This window comes from Hippocampus guttulatus, chromosome 20, assembly GCF_054856545.1.
Source record: "Hippocampus guttulatus isolate MCC_2025c chromosome 20, RoL_Hgut_1.0, whole genome shotgun sequence".
NCBI lineage: Eukaryota > Metazoa > Chordata > Actinopteri > Syngnathiformes > Syngnathidae > Hippocampus > Hippocampus guttulatus.
In genome coordinates this window covers 12,062,501-12,067,500 of record NC_141280.1, presented here as the reverse complement: position 1 = coordinate 12,067,500, position 5,000 = coordinate 12,062,501, and the positions used below count along the sequence as shown (strand labels likewise).

Below are 5,000 nucleotides of genomic sequence, written 5' to 3'. Positions count from 1 at the left end.
TTTCTCCACTTTTTCACCTCAGCCTTAACTGGGAGAGACACAACGTTGAACTGATATTTTTAAATTTCTTATTGATGTGTTGCACCTCCGCTGGAAAAGCACACTTTTGCAACAGACATCAAGTACCGAGGAGCTGCGTGCTCGCAGCGGACCGTATGCAAGCCTGACAGGCTGAGCGCTCAAACAACCACGGGAGCGGGCCCATCCTTCGTGCACTCGGGAGGAGGTGAATAAATGAAAAAAATTCACCCCACCACTCCGCCCCCGACCCGGAAGTGCCCTGTCAGCTATAAAGGGGACGATTTTCACTTCTTTTCTCGCTTACGGCCATACTACCCTGAGAACGCCCGATCTCGTCCGATCTCGGAAGCTAAGCAGGGTCGGGCCTGGTTAGTACTTGGATGGGAGACCGCCTGGGAATACCAGGTGCTGTAAGCTTTTGCACCCACGTGAATACTCTTTCACGTTATTTCGCGCTTCCTTTTCTCCACTTTTTCACCTCAGCCTTAACTGGGAGAGCCACAACGTTCAACTGAAATTTTTAAATCTCTTATTGATGTGTTGCACCTCCGCTGGAAAAGCACACTTTTGCAACAGACATCAAGTACCGAGGAGCTGCGTGCTCGCAGCGGACCGTATGCGAGCCTGACAGGCTGAGCGCTCAAACCACCACGGGAGCGGGCCCCTCCTTCGTGCACCCGCGAGGAGGTGAATAAATGAAAAAAATTCACCCCACTACTCCGCCCCCGACCCGGAAGTGCCCTGTCTGCTATAAAGGGGACAATTTTCACGTTTTCCCTCGCTTACGGCCATACTACCCTGAGAACGCCCGATCTCGTCCGATCTCGGAAGCTAAGCAGGGTCGGGCCTGGTTAATACTTGGATGGGAGACCGCCTGGGAATACCAGGTGCTGTAAGCTTTTGCACCCACGTGAACACTCTTTCACGTTATTTCGCGCTACCTTTTCTCCACTTTTTTCACCTCAGCCTTAACTGGGGGACCCTCAACGTTGAACTGATATTTTTAAATCTCTTATTGATGTGTTGCACCTCCGCTGGAAAAGCACACTTTTGCAACAGACATCAAGTACCGAGGAGCTGCGTGCTCGCAGCGGACCGTATGCGAGCCTGACAGGCTGAGCGCTCAAACCACCACGGGAGCGGGCCCCTCCTTCGTGCACTCGCGAGGAGGTGAATAAATGAAAAAAATTCACCCCACTACTCCGCCCCCGACCCGGAAGTGCCCTGTCTGCTATAAAGGGGACAATTTTCACGTTTTCCCTCGCTTACGGCCATACTACCCTGAGAACGCCCGATCTCGTCCGATCTCGGAAGCTAAGCAGGGTCGGGCCTGGTTAGTACTTGGATGGGAGACCGCCTGGGAATACCAGGTGCTGTAAGCTTTTGCACCCACGTGAATACTCTTTCACGTTATTTCGCGCTTCCTTTTCTCCACTTTTTCACCTCAGCCTTAACTGGGAGAGCCACAACGTTCAACTGACATTTTTAAATCTCTTATTGATGTGTTGCACCTCCGCTGGAAAAGCACACTTTTGCAACAGACATCAAGTACCGAGGAGCTGCGTGCTCGCAGCGGACCGTATGCAAGCCTGACAGGCTGAGCGCTCAAACAACCACGGGAGCGGGCCCCTCCTTCGTGCACTCGGGAGGAGGTGAATAAATGAAAAAAATTCACCCCACCACTCCGCCCCCGACCCGGAAGTGCCCTGTCAGCTATAAAGGGGACAATTTTCACGTTTTCCCTCGCTTACGGCCATACTACCCTGAGAACGCCCGATCTCGTCCGATCTCGGAAGCTAAGCAGGGTCGGGCCTGGTTAGTACTTGGATGGGAGACCGCCTGGGAATACCAGGTGCTGTAAGCTTTTGCACCCACGTGAACACTCTTTCACGTTATTTCGCGCTACCTTTTCTCCACTTTTTTCACCTCAGCCTTAACTGGGGGACCCTCAACGTTGAACTGATATTTTTAAATCTCTTATTGATGTGTTGCACCTCCGCTGGAAAAGCACACTTTTGCAACAGACATCAAGTACCGAGGAGCTGCGTGCTCGCAGCTGGCCGTATGCGAGCCTGACAGGCTGAGCGCTCAAACCACCACGGGAGCGGGCCCCTCCTTCGTGCACTCGCAAGGAGGTGAATAAATGAAAAAAATTCACCCCACTACTGCGCCCCCGACCCGGAAGTGCCCTGTCAGCTATAAAGGGGACAATTTTCACTTCTTTTCTCGCTTACGGCCATACTACCCTGAGAACGCCCGATCTCGTCCGATCTCGGAAGCTAAGCAGGGTCGGGCCTGGTTAGTACTTGGATGGGAGACCGCCTGGGAATACCAAGTGCTGTAAGCTTTTGCACCCACGTGAACACTCTTTCACGTTATTTCGCGCTACCTTTTCTCCACTTTTTTCACCTCAGCCTTAACTGGGGGACCCACAACGTTGAACTGATATTTTTAAATCTCTTATTGATGTGTTGCACCTCCGCTGGAAAAGCACACTTTTGCAACAGACATCAAGTACCGAGGAGCTGCGTGCTCGCAGCGGACCGTATGCAAGCCTGACAGGCTGAGCGCTCAAACCACCACGGGAGCGGGCCCCTCCTTCGTGCACTCGGGAGGAGGTGAATAAATGAAAAAAATTCACCCCACCACTCCGCCCCCGACCCGGAAGTGCCCTGTCAGCTATAAAGGGGACGATTTTCACTTCTTTTCTCGCTTACGGCCATACTACCCTGAGAACGCCCGATCTCGTCCGATCTCGGAAGCTAAGCAGGGTCGGGCCTGGTTAGTACTTGGATGGGAGACCGCCTGGGAATACCAGGTGCTGTAAGCTTTTGCACCCACGTGAACACTCTTTCACGTTATTTCGCGCTACCTTTTCTCCACTTTTTTCACCTCAGCCTTAACTGGGAGAGCCACAACGTTCAACTGACATTTTTAAATCTCTTATTAATGTGTTTCACCTCCGCTGGAAAAGCACACTTTTGCAACAGACATCAAGTACCGAGGAGCTGCGTGCTCGCAGCGGACCGTATGCGAGCCTGACAGGCTGAGCGCTCAAACCACCACGGGAGCGGGCCCCTCCTTCGTGCACTCGCGAGGAGGTGAATAAATGAAAAAAATTCACCCCACTACTCCGCCCCCGACCCGGAAGTGCCCTGTCTGCTATAAAGGGGACAATTTTCACGTTTTCCCTCGCTTACGGCCATACTACCCTGAGAACGCCCGATCTCGTCCGATCTCGGAAGCTAAGCAGGGTCGGGCCTGGTTAGTACTTGGATGGGAGACCGCCTGGGAATACCAGGTGCTGTAAGCTTTTGCACCCACGTGAACACTCTTTCACGTTATTTCGCGCTACCTTTTCTCCACTTTTTTCACCTCAGCCTTAACTGGGGGACCCTCAACGTTGAACTGATATTTTTAAATCTCTTATTGATGTGTTGCACCTCCGCTGGAAAAGCACACTTTTGCAACAGACATCAAGTACCGAGGAGCTGCGTGCTCGCAGCTGGCCGTATGCGAGCCTGACAGGCTGAGCGCTCAAACCACCACGGGAGCGGGCCCCTCCTTCGTGCACTCGCGAGGAGGTGAATAAATGAAAAAAATTCACCCCACTACTGCGCCCCCGACCCGGAAGTGCCCTGTCAGCTATAAAGGGGACAATTTTCACTTCTTTTCTCGCTTACGGCCATACTACCCTGAGAACGCCCGATCTCGTCCGATCTCGGAAGCTAAGCAGGGTCGGGCCTGGTTAATACTTGGATGGGAGACCGCCTGGGAATACCAGGTGCTGTAAGCTTTTGCACCCACGTGAATACTCTTTCACGTTATTTCGCGCTTCCTTTTCTCCACTTTTTCACCTCAGCCTTAACTGGGAGAGCCACAACGTTCAACTGACATTTTTAAATCTCTTATTGATGTGTTGCACCTCCGCTGGAAAAGCACACTTTTGCAACAGACATCAAGTACCGAGGAGCTGCGTGCTCGCAGCGGACCGTATGCGAGCCTGACAGGCTGAGCGCTCAAACCACCACGGGAGCGGGCCCCTCCTTCGTGCACCCGCGAGGAGGTGAATAAATGAAAAAAATTCACCCCACTACTCCGCCCCCGACCCGGAAGTGCCCTGTCTGCTATAAAGGGGACAATTTTCACGTTTTCCCTCGCTTACGGCCATACTACCCTGAGAACGCCCGATCTCGTCCGATCTCGGAAGCTAAGCAGGGTCGGGCTTGGTTAGTACTTGGATGGGAGACCGCCTGGGAATACCAGGTGCTGTAAGCTTTTGCACCCACGTGAACACTCTTTCACGTTATTTCGCGCTACCTTTTCTCCACTTTTTTCACCTCAGCCTTAACTGGGGGACCCTCAACGTTGAACTGATATTTTTAAATCTCTTATTGATGTGTTGCACCTCCGCTGGAAAAGCACACTTTTGCAACAGACATCAAGTACCGAGGAGCTGCGTGCTCGCAGCTGGCCGTATGCGAGCCTGACAGGCTGAGCGCTCAAACCACCACGGGAGCGGGCCCCTCCTTCGTGCACTCGCGAGGAGGTGAATAAATGAAAAAAATTCACCCCACTACTGCGCCCCCGACCCGGAAGTGCCCTGTCAGCTATAAAGGGGACAATTTTCACTTCTTTTCTCGCTTACGGCCATACTACCCTGAGAACGCCCGATCTCGTCCAATCTCGGAAGCTAAGCAGGGTCGGGCCTGGTTAGTACTTGGATGGGAGACCGCCTGGGAATACCAGGTGCTGTAAGCTTTTGCACCCACGTGAACACTCTTTCACGTTATTTCGCGCTACCTTTTCTCCACTTTTTTCACCTCAGCCTTAACTGGGGGACCCTCAACGTTGAACTGACATTTTTAAATCTCTTATTGATGTGTTGCACCTCCGCTGGAAAAGCACACTTTTGCAACAGACATCAAGTACCGAGGAGCTGCGTGCTCGCAGCGGACCGTATGCGAGCCTGACAGGCT

At 52.6% G+C, this 5,000-nt stretch overlaps 10 non-coding genes across 10 annotated transcripts; all 10 read left to right on the top strand.

Annotated features, from left to right (window-relative positions):
- The first annotated feature begins 319 nt into the window (after positions 1 to 319).
- Positions 320 to 438, top strand: LOC147189056 (5S ribosomal RNA). Its single transcript, XR_015098889.1, has one exon. It is a non-coding gene; the product is annotated as a 5S ribosomal RNA (ribosomal RNA).
- A 363-nt stretch (positions 439 to 801) lies between these two features.
- Positions 802 to 920, top strand: LOC147189055 (5S ribosomal RNA). Its single transcript, XR_015098087.1, has one exon. It is a non-coding gene; the product is annotated as a 5S ribosomal RNA (ribosomal RNA).
- A 364-nt stretch (positions 921 to 1,284) lies between these two features.
- On the top strand, positions 1,285 to 1,403 carry LOC147189054 (5S ribosomal RNA). Its single transcript, XR_015098888.1, has one exon. It is a non-coding gene; the product is annotated as a 5S ribosomal RNA (ribosomal RNA).
- Positions 1,404 to 1,766: 363 nt separating this feature from the next.
- On the top strand, positions 1,767 to 1,885 carry LOC147189053 (5S ribosomal RNA). Its single transcript, XR_015098887.1, has one exon. It is a non-coding gene; the product is annotated as a 5S ribosomal RNA (ribosomal RNA).
- A 364-nt stretch (positions 1,886 to 2,249) lies between these two features.
- On the top strand, positions 2,250 to 2,368 carry LOC147189052 (5S ribosomal RNA). Its single transcript, XR_015098208.1, has one exon. It is a non-coding gene; the product is annotated as a 5S ribosomal RNA (ribosomal RNA).
- Positions 2,369 to 2,732: 364 nt separating this feature from the next.
- On the top strand, positions 2,733 to 2,851 carry LOC147189051 (5S ribosomal RNA). The gene has a single exon (XR_015098886.1). It is a non-coding gene; the product is annotated as a 5S ribosomal RNA (ribosomal RNA).
- A 364-nt stretch (positions 2,852 to 3,215) lies between these two features.
- On the top strand, positions 3,216 to 3,334 carry LOC147189050 (5S ribosomal RNA). The gene has a single exon (XR_015098884.1). It is a non-coding gene; the product is annotated as a 5S ribosomal RNA (ribosomal RNA).
- A 364-nt stretch (positions 3,335 to 3,698) lies between these two features.
- On the top strand, positions 3,699 to 3,817 carry LOC147189049 (5S ribosomal RNA). Its single transcript, XR_015098086.1, has one exon. It is a non-coding gene; the product is annotated as a 5S ribosomal RNA (ribosomal RNA).
- Positions 3,818 to 4,180: 363 nt separating this feature from the next.
- Positions 4,181 to 4,299, top strand: LOC147189048 (5S ribosomal RNA). The gene has a single exon (XR_015097939.1). It is a non-coding gene; the product is annotated as a 5S ribosomal RNA (ribosomal RNA).
- A 364-nt stretch (positions 4,300 to 4,663) lies between these two features.
- Positions 4,664 to 4,782, top strand: LOC147189047 (5S ribosomal RNA). Its single transcript, XR_015098254.1, has one exon. It is a non-coding gene; the product is annotated as a 5S ribosomal RNA (ribosomal RNA).
- Positions 4,783 to 5,000: the final 218 nt, after the last annotated feature.